At 46.3% G+C, this 12,821-nt stretch overlaps 1 protein-coding gene across 2 annotated transcripts in view; it reads left to right on the top strand.

Moving 5' to 3' along the window:
* The first annotated feature begins 150 nt into the window (after positions 1–150).
* ZBED4 (zinc finger BED-type containing 4) overlaps positions 151–12,821 on the top strand; it is a 29,310-nt gene continuing 16,639 nt past the window's right edge. The window contains exons 1-2 of one of the 2 annotated variants that reach the window (XM_044777482.2): positions 151–326; positions 2,215–2,293. The gene's annotated coding sequence lies outside the window, so the exon portion shown is untranslated. Of the gene's footprint in view, positions 327–2,156; positions 2,294–12,821 lie in introns of those variants that run through there. The other variant, XM_070506697.1, reaches the window with a different exon arrangement.

The following is a 12,821-nucleotide window of genomic DNA, read 5'->3' as shown; positions in this document are numbered from 1 at the left end:
GGGAGCGCCGCGGCGCCTCCTGCTGCCCGCCAGGCCGGGCCCTGGGGCGGGGCGGGCGTGCGGACTCTGCGCTTGCGCACGCCGGCCCCGCCCCCAGCCCCGCCCCGCGCCGCGCGGGGCCCTGGGAGGGGCGCAGCGTCCGGCGGCGTCGCGGGCAGGCGGGCTGCGGGCGGCGGCGGCGACGGCGGCGGCGGCGGCGGCAGCGGCGGCGGGAGGGGCGGCGGGGGCAGACAAAGCCGCGGCTAATGAATGGGAGCGCGTCCGCCCGCGCCGTCCGTCGTCCGCAGCCGGGCGGGAGCCGCGCCGCCCCGAGCCCGGCGCCCGCGGTGAGTACGCGGCGGCGGCCGAGCCGGCTCTGCCTCAGCCGCGAGCTCGCGCCCCGGGCCCGGCCGTCCTGGCGCGCCGTCGGGCCCGGGCCGGGCCGGGGCCGGGGGCCGGGCTGGGGGTTCCGGTCGGGGTCGGCGTCGAGGGGCCGGGGTCGGAGCGCCGGGCCGGGGAAGGGGTTGGGGAATGAGGGTCAGGCCGGGGTCGGGGCCGAGGGGCCGAGCCGGGGCCCGCGGTACTGCCCTTACCGGGTCGGGGGCCGGGGGCCGGGCGCGGCCTCCGTGGCCTAGACCCCGCGCGGCCACGGCGGACCCCGCGCCCCCGGCCCCCGACCCCGCTGACAGCTGGCGCCCGGGGCCCGGCCGGACGGTCGCCCCCGAGGCGCGTTGTCCGGGCGGTAGGATTTTGTGGAGGAAACACCTAAAGTGGTAAAAAGTTGGTGCGGCCCCGCGGGCCGTGGTGCCGGCCGGAGCGGCTTGGCGAGCGGGAGTGTGGCCGCCGGTGTGAGTGCGCGCTGGCCGCGCGTGCGTCTGTGCGCGCACGCGAGCGTGGCCCGGGGGCCGGGCCGGGCCGAGGCCACGGCGGTCGTCCCCGAGGAGGGGTCCGCGGGGGTCGCTGGCAGGCGCGGGCAGCCCGGAGCCGGGGCAGGTGCCCCTCCGCCAGCACAGCGAGCTGCCTTGCAAACTGTGTCGTTGGGGTTTCCTCTAGCTGTGCTTGGTTTTCAGCGGCATATCCAGGAAGAGACAGCCGAGGGCCTGTTTAAATGTGTCTTAGGGAGCGGATGAGACGGGTTCAGTGTTACTACGTGCTTTCCAGGCTTTTTAGTTACTGTGTGTGTTTGGGTGTGACCATTCCAATTTAATTAATAAAGATACGACTCACTACACAGCATAATTTCGAGTATTTTTCCAGCTGCTATTTTCCTAGACCCAAGTAAACTTGGAGTCATTTGTGTGTCTTTTGTCCTGTTTCCGTGACCCACACCACCTCCGTTGCTTAAGAGGGTTGCGGGCTCCCCTGGTCCTCTCTCGGTGTTTTGGGCGACTTTGACACAGGTGCCCGCCCAGGTGAGCCGGCAGGAGAGGCCTCCATCGGCGTGCTCGTGTGTGTAAAAAGGGGAAGTTATTTTGAAGTTCTCTCTGATGAGATCAAGTGCATAGTTTTAGAAATCCACTTCAGACTTTCATGAGGCCAGGTTGCTAAAGCAAGGGCATCCTCCTGACTTTTTATATTGGAATACTAGTTTTTCATGTTTTCTCTATATCATGGTGATAAAATTAGGGGACTAGGAAGGATTTAGTTGGAGTTTTTTAAAAAGTGCTATGAATAAGCCAACTTTCAATTAGGAATTAATTTCCATTACTAAACAGAGTTATCTTGTGAGAGGAAACAGCTTACAGGCGCTGGACTCCATACTCTGAGGGTTTCCCGTGGGCTGTCCATGCAGGGATGTGTACTTCCTGTAATCCTTAAACAGATTATATCTGGCTGTCATAAGTTACATTTTCTCTGGAAAAGATCCAGCTCACGTTAAGAGATATTCTGTGAATCTTCAAAAGTTTCAAAGGACACAGTCCTTTTATTGGAAGAAAACTCAGACTTTTAGTCCGCTTGACATGTGATTACTTGACAGTGCTCCCCTCCCACACACTCACTGTTTGTTCTGGTTAATTCCTGAAGTCTTTGGATGTGAAAACTCTGTTCTTTCACGCCACCGCATCCACATGAAGAGGTTTGTAAGTAACTCAAGCTGTGCAAAGAATGTTCCTAACACCTTGGAGAAAGGTTTTAAGTAAATTAGTAGGATCGTTGATTGAATTCTGTGTCTGTGCAAAGGAGCTGACAGGCAGTATTTATTTAGTGAAGGAGACGTGTGTGTCTGTATTTCAGATCCCTGTCCGGCGTAGAATTTGGAGAGTGACCGGAGCTGGGAGACGGAGCTGTTGCAGCACGAAGAGTGGTGATCATGGTCAGTGCAGTCCTTCTCTTCACTTGGTATTTGGGTTTTTTCTTTGCTGGCTTCAGCTCCTTCAGTCTCTGAACTCTTGTCTCTTTTCTCCTCGTTTGGTATGATGATTGATGATTGCCTCTCAGGGGAGGGAAGCAGGTGAGTGACCGTTGGGCATAGCAGCTGGTGCGGGGCAAGGAGCCTCTGATAGTGGGTTCGAGGCCCATCCGACTCTCCGTCACTGGCGTTCTGTTTCCTGCTGAGCTTCTCTGCACAAAACATGCAGTTTCATAGGGTCAAGAGACTGTCGTTGTTCTAATTACTATTTGATTTTTAAATTTCTATTTAAATCTCAGGACTAGAGGACGTAGGCTATAGGAATCTATTGTTCATGTTCACATTTTGTATTTTACTGAACTCAGCTGCGTGAAAAGTCAGAGGGTGCCTCTGGCCCTTACCGTCCTGCAGCCTCGGTTCTGGCCTCTCAAGTGTCTGGATTGCAGCAGATTTCAGTCCCGCACACTTCCAGGGCCTTGGCCCTTTATGCATCTCTGTGTTTCCTGCCCTTCTACCTCACCCCGCTTTTCGTTACCTGGATTTTCCTTCATTCTAGAATATCTCAGATCACTTCCTTGCTATTTATTTGCTGTGTCCTTTCAGTAGTTTCAATTCTGCAAGGCATTGCTAGAAATAAAATCTTTTCTTCTCATGCCCCCTTTTTCTGAGGCAGAGGGGAGCAGGAGAGACAGATGCTTGACTCTCCATGAGGTATTCTCACCTCTCTTCTCTGCACGAGGCACTATTCTACCTGCTGGGGGCAATGGTGGTTTTTAAAAGAAGGCCTTACCCTGGATTTCCTCAGAGGACCTACGTAGTGGTGGTGGGAATGGACGTCAGCCAGCAAAAAAGGCCCAATAAATGCTCCAAGGAAAAGATACAGGCAGGCACGGGCAGACATGATGAGCAGTTCCTGTGTGAGAAGTGTGCTCTGGGAATACCTCTTCTTCTAGAGGGAGAGGACATTGAGTTCAGCCCTGGATGGTCTGGGGGTGACAGGGTGGAGGCCCTGAGTGAGAAGCACCAGTGTGGTGGAGAGGCTGGTCCCTCTGCTTGAGCCTGTGTCCTGTCGGTAGAGCCCCTCCTTGGCTCCTCATGCTCCTGATAAGGTGTCTTCTCTGCTTGGTTTCCCTCTCATTCAGGTGAAGGCCTTTCAGCATTTGTGTCCCAGCTGTTTCCCAGCAAAGTCTGCAGACCGTAGAAAGAGCTGACACTGGCCTGGGGGTCGGGTGGGGTTCGGGTGTCCCCCGATGGCCCACTGGACACTCTCTGTGTGTCCTTGATCTGGCTGGGGAGGTCCCAGCCCCTTGGCCTTGTGGCCCTGCACTCGCTCTTTCCTACTTCGCCGCCCCCGCAGATATAAATGGTAAGGAGCTGAGTTTTCATCTGAGGGCACCACCGACTGAGCCTCACCTGTGGTCTGCTTGCTGTGGAGGGAGCAGCACTGGGAGCTGTGTGCTGTTCGGGGAGAGTTCCAGTTGCTCTGTCACAGAGGCCATGTTCCACATCCTATAAGGAAAAGGATGCTTTAAAGACTCTTCCAGCAGCTTCCAGCCACAGCAGCTATTTCAGACTTGTCACGGGTGGGATTGCCCTGTACCCCAGGAGAAAAGGTAGGCGGCAAGAGTACTGGTGTTGGGTAAGGGGGACCCACAGAAAAGTGAGCAGAACAACCCAAATAGCCCTGGTCTGTGACCCAGAACATTTCAGGGACAGAACAGGGACCAGCTGACCTTACTGTGCTGTTTGCTCGCTTTGGAATGTGCTTTGTTTCCAAGGTAGCCTTATCACGGCGTCTGACCACATCGCGTGGAAACAGCACTGGTTCTGGGCTTTGGAAGTTTAACCCTTAGCAGCCGTCTCTAGCTTTTAGCTTTGGGTTCTCCATCTCACTTTAGCCAGGACTTGATTATAGTGTTTCTTTGCACAAGCACAGTAGCTGTCGCTGGAATTTCTGGCTTTGAGGAGTTGATGCTATTGCCACCCCTAGAATGTGTTGTGGTTATGTATCCTCAGAATACGTTCAAGTTACTCTCAGCTGTAGACCACTTCTTAATTTATAGCCTTGGGGAAGACCGTCATCCCCAAGTGTGACCCAGGCAAGAGTGTCAGCTGCCGCTCTCTGATCCCCTGGGTCACTTGACAGCTAACTGAGAGCATGTGTACTTTGAGTTGGAAACAAATATGCTTCAGGGTTTTCAAGGTTGTATTGTGAAGTTCCTAACTGACCAGAGAGTTGAAAGCACGGTCATGGCCCCTCTGTGCCCGCCCCAGGATGGAGCACTTGTCACAGCTGTGATTGCCACCTTGCACCCATCTGGGGCTTGCCACACTTTTTCAAAGGAAATTGCAGATTTCACAGCACATCACCTCTAAGTGCTCTTTTCTCTGAAGAAAAGGCAAAAGGGGATTCTTCTCTATAACCAACAATACTGTCATCGATAACGTCTAAGAAACGTAACAATAATCTGTGTCATCGAGTGGCCAAATCCACAGTCACATCCCCCAATTGTCCCCCAGTTGACTTTAGTAGCTGCTTTTCCCAAACCAGTCTAGTCTAGCTCATTGCATTGGTGGTTATGTCTTAGTCTCCGTTATTCTGGAATACTCTGCACCGTACCCCACTTGCCTGCCTCAGTTTTTTTCCATGACATTGACTTTTTGAAGACACCAGGCCAGTTGTCTTGCAAACATCCCATGTTCTGGACTTGTTTGCTGTTTTCGTGCTGTGTCATTTAGCATGTTCCTCTGCTCCCTATATATGCCCTGTGATCTCACATGAAGAGGCTGATGGATTCAGGCACATGTTTTCATGCAGGTGGTGACATGTGCTGCTTAGTGCACGGTCCTCAGAGGCTGTCCTACTGGGACTGAAGCTGACTTTCTAATGCTGTTTTCTTTCTTTCTTTGTTTTATCTATGTTTCCCTCATCCATTATGTCCTAAGAAGACAGGACAAATGCTGAATTCTCTCCCTTTATTACCACTTTTCAGGGGAAGCAGTGGGTTGTAATATTCACCTGAGTTGTGGCAAATGTTTCTATTTTTCCTTTTTGAATGTGCAGACTAATGGATTTTCATTTATTCATTATATTGTAATCTATTAAAGTGTTTTGTTATTGTTTTTTGATGTTCACATTGATATAACTATGACCACTTGGGCTCCCCGCAAAGGTGGCTCCTGGTCCTTCTCAGGCAGCATCGTCCTGGAAGCACTTCCTTTCTGGCACTTTCCCCTTTCTCTCCCAGGACTGCCCTCAGCCATTCCTCCACAGTGCTTTGGTTCCTTTTAGTGCAGAAAGGTAGAAACTGAAGTCTCGGAATTAGATGTGTTCATTGTGTTCATATGTTATTGCTGCTGTAAGCACCTGTCTGGTGGGCAGAGCTAAGAAATAAATTCTTAAAACATCTTCAGTTCGCGCTGATTATTCTCAGTACAAATTTAAAATTATGTGGTTTTATTTACTTTCTTTGATTTTTTAAAATTTGTATCTTTTTCTTATCCTGAAAATCTTGATTCTTAGTGTCATTGGCATATTTATTTTATGCTAAAATGTACATAAAATGGACTGTAAAATTACTATATTATGTTACTACTACTACTGATGAAACTACTTAGCAAAGTTTAAGGTGTTTTTAAGTTCTTTTTGTCCTTAGTGTATATTCTGCTTAGGATGAAGTTAAAGTACTGTGTTATAAAGCCCCTTGAGGAATATTCTTTTATCTGCAGTTATATTGCCCAATCAGTATACAATTAGGTTTATTTGTTTCAGATTTGGAATTTTCTTTTTTTATTTTCTTTTTATGTACAAAATAATTACATGGCTCAAAAGTCAAAATTACATAAAAGATTTGATTAGAAATCTCACTTCCATCCCTATCTCCTCCACTTTTTAGAGGCAACCATTTTTATTTCTGCTTTATCCTGCAAAAAAAAGCACACACGTAGAGACATATTTGTAATTCCCCTTGTTTTCCCTTCTGTCTCATAAAAGGTAGCAAGCACTATTCACGCTGTGTTGGCTGCCTTTTTACCCGACACATCTGAGCACCCATCCTCGTTGATGGATGTGGCCGCAGTGACTGACTGTGGGCAGGCGCTGTTTGTATCTGATGAGGGCCATCTTCAGGCCCTGTTTCTAGAAGTGGGATCACTGGGTCCACAGGTCAGTGTCATTTTGATAGTGTTTCCGAATTCCCCTCTGTGGATGTGGTCCCCAGTTTGCATGCCATCAGCACCCTTCACAGCCTCACCGGCAGAAGGTGCTGCCAAGTGTTTGGGCCTCTGCCAGTCTGATCCAGGGGGACCTGATATCTTAGAGTAGTTTTCATTTAATATGCTTCAATTTGAATGTGAAAAATGGAAAAATATACTATACCAAATTGGATGTATTTGGTAGTGAAAGCATTTGCGATCATTAAATGAAAGTTGATTATTATGTTAGTAAGTTACTCAGTCTGATCAAGCACTGTAGGATGAGAACTGGAAAACCCTGCTGTGAGAATTCACACTCTGACACCTAACTCTGCATCATAGCACAGTCACATGTCCCTTAACAATGGGGATACCTTATGAGAAACACATCATTAGGCGATTTTGTTGTTGCATGAGCATCATAGAGGTACTTACTCAAACCTAGATGGTATTGCCTCCAACACATCTAGGCTGTGTGGTACTAATCTCTCTCTCTCTCCTTTTTTTTTTTTTTTTTTTTTTGGTGAGGAAGATTGGCCCTGAGCTAACATCTGTGCCAGTCTTCCTCTATTTTGTATATGGGATGCTGCCACAGCGTAGCTTGATGAATGATGTGTAGGTCCACAACTAGAATCTGAACCCACAAACCCCAGGCCACTGAAGTGGAGCTCACGAACTTAACCACAATGCCGCCGGGCTGGCCTCCCATGGTACTAATCTTATGGGACCACCATCATATATGTGGTCTGTCGTTGACCAAAATGTCTTTATGCAGTGCAGGACTGTAATTTGGAAGGTGATTTCTGTAATTTTTTAAGTAAAAATTAGCAGTACATTCTCTAGCAAGTCAGAACACGTGTCTAAGGTTGAGAATATTCCATACATTTTGTTTTCTAGTTTATGGAAGGGCTCCTCCAGTTAGCTGCGTTTACTTTTATCTATTTTGTCTTTGAAACTAAAAAGTGTAGAATAAATTCCAGAAAATTTTGGTTTTGGATGCCTCCTTTCTACCTCTCATCCTCCTCTCCCTTCAATTTCTAGTCGTAATTTAGATTGCTGCTCAGTGTTTGAGTGTAATGGTAATTTCTTAATTGCTGTAGTGCCTGGCATCAGAGTGGCCCTCTGGCTGTGAAGAGATGGGTGGGGCCAAGTGAGCTGGGCTTCCCTTCTGTCCTGTGAGCAGCAGTGACAACAGTGGAAGCAGTGACTAGATTTGTTCTGAAAGGATTCTGTGTTGTACTTGTTGTCATTGATTACCCTATTTTATATTCATGCTGTTTGGTTTTATTTTTTAACTAACTTTTGTTTGCTGGAGAATAGCATCTGAACCATGGAATACCTGGTTCCACGTGCCATCCACATGCCCTGTAAAAGGTAACCCTCATCTTTCAGGGCCACAGTACCATCTCCAGAGTTTGGCGGTAGGTGGCAAAAAACAAGTTCTTCACACATATTGTAAAATTAGCAAAAATGTCACAAGAACATAATCCTTTTGTGGTTTGAAAACCAAAGCTGACATGCTTTTTTTAAATTGATGCTGAAATAGTAAGAAAAAATTCTTTTCTTTAGTAATAAACTCCTAGAGCAAGTGACAGGATTTTTCCTAAGATAGAAACATCTTTGCTGTTTATGGTTATCAAATAAAATGTGCAGAAATAGTCAAGCAGTAGAGAAACCTATGAAGTTGAAAGTGAAACTTTCGTAATTGCCCTTCTAGACACACGTTATGTGTGTGGGTGCACCTTTCCACCAGAGCCGTTCGGCCCACCCTCTCTTCTGCACTGAAGGCAGCAGTGGCAGTGTCTCCCTCCTGCTGGGTGGTCCCTGGGTTACAGGACTGCATCTAAAGCCTCAGAACAGATGCACCATAGGAGCACTCAGATGGCAGCCACTGGAGGACATGTAGATGATTTCCATCTTTTTACCTCTTTTACTGTGGCAAATAACTCACATGCAAAGAAATGCACATCTCAGTAAATTGTCATCTGGAGACAGACTGATGTTCCCATCACCAGATGAAGAGGTAGGAGATTGCCCCTGTGCTCTCCTATTCCTGCGCCCTTCTCTTAACCGTTCTCTGCATTTCTGCCACTGTAATTCATGTAAGGGGGATCCCATGATGTGTGTTCTTTTGTGTCTGGCTTCTCTTGGTCACTGTCATATTTCTTGAGAATAATGATAGTTTCTTCATTTTCTTTGCTGTATGATGTTCCATTGCATGAACAGGTCACAAGAGGTATCTCTGGTCAATACCGATTTCTTACCTTTATGAATACTGTGATGAATGTTGTCACAGTTGTCTTTTGCTGCATGTACACGAGCATTTCTGTTGGGCATGTACCTGTGAGTGGAATCATGGGGTGATACTAGTTGTGGGGTGTAGTCTTATTAGGCAGTGGCAGGTGTTTTTCCTGTGTGGTTGTACTTCTCTGTTGCAGATCTTCCCCAGCATTTGGTGTGTAGGGGGGTGGAGAGAGAGGCGAGAGAGAGAGAGGTGAAGTACCTGCTCGTAACTCTTTTGCCTTTTTTCCTAAATCTTCTCCTTATCTGAGGCTTACTTTTTTTACTCAGTTAATGGTGTTCCTTGAAGAACAGTTTCTTTTTTTTAAGTTCCTTAATTTTAATGTGGCCTGATTTTATCCACCTTCCCTCGGTGGTTAGTCCCGTTTTGCTCTAAATCAAGGTTATATGGATATTTTCTTATATTCTTTATTGTTTTGCCTTTAGCACTACCATCCACCTGGAGTTGATTCGGAGGATGGCAGGAGCTAGGGGTCAAGTGTCATTTTTTCCATAAAGAGATCTAATTGTCCTGACACCATTTATTTAAAAGATCTTCCTTCTTCACTGTTCTGCAGCATCTCCGGCATAAAAAAGCAAGTGTGTGCAGACACTGTGTGCAGGTCTATTCCTGGACTCTCCAGTCGGAGCCTTGGTCTGTGAGCCCCTGGCACCAATACCATAATGCCCTTCTTGTTGTGGTTTCTTTTTTTTCTTCTTCTTCTTTTTTCTTCCTGTTTTTAATATTTATTTTATTTTATTTTTGTTTTTTTTAATTAATTTATTTTTTTCTTTGTTGTTTCTTAAGGTTTGTTTTTTTAAGGCTTTTTTATTTTAGAGTATAGCACAGATAGAGAAACTGCATAAAATGAGCGTATAGCTTGATGAGTTATTATAAGGTGGACACTTTTGTAACCATCATTTGGGTTAAGAAATAAAATTTTCCGGCTCCCCATAGTCCTTCTGCGTGTCCTGTCTCAGTCACACCTCCCTCCCGACAAAAGGAACTGCTGAGCTCACTTCTGCGGCAATTAGTACTTGTTTTTCTTCATGGGTTTCTGCCTGAATTGTGCAGCTCTAAGTTGTAGCTCGTTTACCTGGTGTTTGATGACATTTTAGTCTCTCGTCTGTGGGTCACCCCCTGCCCGTGGAGGTTATCTGTGAGGAAGCCAGGTGGTCGGACTGGTGTTCTCACAGTCTCGGTGGGGCTGATCGTGGGCCTCAGGTGTGCTTTAATGTGTTCCTCTGTCCTTGGTTGCTGGGAGTCAGTACTGGTTCTGGAGGCTTCATGAGATTCAGGTTTGAGTTGTGGTAACGCTTTCACGGGAGTGTTGTGTTGTTCCATCAGGAGACACCTAATGTGCTGTGTCTCTCTGTTTTGATGTTGGCAGCCAACGATGCACACACCTATGTCCATTCATCCGTAGAGAGTTAGGAGTGGTGACGTTCTGGCTCAGGTACTGCCGCTTTGTCTGTGAGCTGGACTGCTGCTCTGAGAGACCTGTCCCTATCTGCTGTTTGGTGATCTAGTGTGGTAGGTAGTTCACGTGGGAAACTGAAGCTAAGTGCTTGATTCTTTCCTTGTATCAGTTCTCAAAGTAATAATTGTGGATTTTATTTTGGTATTATGAACTCATAGATTTAAACATGTTTGAGTTTTGATGTATTGTTGTTATGATCCCTGTTTGTGTTCGGATCATCTCATTTTTGGATAGTGGGAGCCTTTACAAGTTGGCTCCTAGAGCCTTTGGCACAGTCCCAGGGCCCTCTCAAAGGTTCCTTGCTACCTGGTATGCCAGGCTGTTCTAGGCCCAGCGTGCATTCCTCCTGCCCCAGACGTGGAGTAAGCCGTTCCTTCAAGAAGCCCTGGTCTTTTTGTAATGGGAAATGACGTTTCAAAACCACAGTCTGGATGTTAGATATGCTCATTGCGGTTGGGTTGGTCAGTGTTTCTAGGTCTTTGCAGTGAACAGAGCTAGAGTGTATATTCTGTTCACTGACTATAGGATGTCTATTTGACCTTTTTTTTTTTTAAGATTTTATTTTTTGGGGCTGGCCCCGTGGCCGAGTGGTTAAGTTCGCGTGCTCCACTGCAGGCGGCCCAGTGTTTCGTTGGTTCGAATCCTGGGTGCGGACATGGCACTGCTCATCAAACCATGCTGAGGCAGCGTCCCACATGCCACAACTAGAAGGACCCACAACGAAGAATATACAACTGTGTACTGGGGGGCTTTGGGGAGAAAAAGGAAAAAATAAAATCTTTAAAAAAAATGTAAAACACAGTCTTAAAAAAAAGAAAAAAACGATTTTATTTTTCTTTTTTCTCCCCGAATCCCCCCAGTACATACTTGTATATTTTAGTTGTGGGTCCTTCTAGTTGTGACATGTGGGATGCTGCCTCAAAGTGGCCTGATGACTAGTGCCGTGTCTGTGCCCAGGATTCAAACCAGTGAAACCCTTGGCGCGTAAAGCGGAGTGCACGAACTTAACCACTTGGCCACAGGGCCGGCCCCTATTTGACCTTTTTAATCACAAATCTGTCTCCTTTCCACACTGAGAATCCTGGTTCTCAAGGACAGAGGAAACGAGAGTGTTAGACTGTCACTAATTACTCATCTGCCTTACCTCTCTCTACACACATCCCAAGCTTGGAATAGCAATGGCAGTTCTACTACCACTTGTATTATAACTGAAAACAGGTAAAATATTTTTTGCATAGGATTTCCCATTATCCTCCCATTCTTCTTCATAGTTACACAGGCTCTGCATTGTAGAGCACGGAGCCATTACCTATATATTCTCTCCCGTAAACCCTCATTTGGTCTTAGTTCTACAAGAAAATGGATATTAAATGTGCACACCTGGACCTTACGTCAGTGTTTCTCTAGACTTTTTGGTTTAAGTTTGTTCTCTAGTACACTTCTCAGGAAGGACTCATGGAAAAACATTTCCTGAATTCTTGCATATTGATAATAGTTTTTTTGCATCCTTTATACTTGATAGTTTGACTGGATATAAAATCCTTGGCTCACACTTTCTTTCCTTGAATATGTTATTCTGCTGTCCTCTAGCATAAAACACTGCTTTCAGACACATGACAGTTTTATTTTCTTTCCCTTATAAGTGACTTTGTTTTTTGTTTGAATGGCATTTCTTTTTCTTTAAGTCCAACAGTTTTACTAGCATATACCTCAGTGTTAATTGTTAAGGATGGGTCTTCTCAGCTATATAGTATGCTCTTTCAATATGTAGTTTCACAATTTTTATTCCTGGAAAGGTTTTCAAGTTTTAGGATTCTCATCTCTCGCTTCGTCTCCTCTTTTGTTGGGGGCGCTCTGATTAGCCATATGTTGGATCTTCTTTACCTATCACTTAAATTGGTCAGTTTCTGTTGAGTCTTTTTTATCCCTTCATTTCTTTTTCATTAAAAAAAAAAGTATTTTCCTCTTCTGTTTATCTCAAGCAATCATTTGTAGAGTCTGTTTGTTCTTATGTTGCTTCTAGCTTAGTCTCTATTCCTCAAATGATATTTTATTTTTCTGGCATTTTCTTAGGATCCATAATCTCATTTCAGTGTGTTCTATTTTGATTTATGTTGTTCTTTTGTGTTATTTTCTTAATATCTTTAGCTTTTGAAATAAGTTGTAGTCACTGTGTAAGTTGAGGTTGTGTTTTTCTGGTGTGCTTTCATTATCTATAGAGATGTTTTTCTGCCCTGTATTACTTTTTATCCTGTCGTTTTGTGGGAGTTGACCTTCATCCTTTTCTCCTCCATGTTGGATGAGTTTTCTAGTGCTTCTTTAACAAATTATTACAAACTTAGTGACTGAAACAGCATAAATTTGGAGGTCAGAAATCTACAATGGGTCTCATTGGGCTAAAATCAGGTTATTGGCAGGCTGCTTTTCTTTCTGGAGGTCCTCACGGTATCTGTTTCCTTGCCTTTTACACTTACCTTACACCCGCTTGTGGGATCCCCCTTCCTCCATCTTCAAAGCCAGCAGCACCGCATCTCTCT

The sequence above is a fragment of the Equus asinus genome, chromosome 4 (genome assembly GCF_041296235.1).
Source record: "Equus asinus isolate D_3611 breed Donkey chromosome 4, EquAss-T2T_v2, whole genome shotgun sequence".
NCBI classification, from domain to species: Eukaryota; Metazoa; Chordata; class Mammalia; order Perissodactyla; family Equidae; genus Equus; species Equus asinus.
Note: the sequence above shows the minus strand (reverse complement) of the source record. Positions and strands in the feature narration are given on the sequence as shown.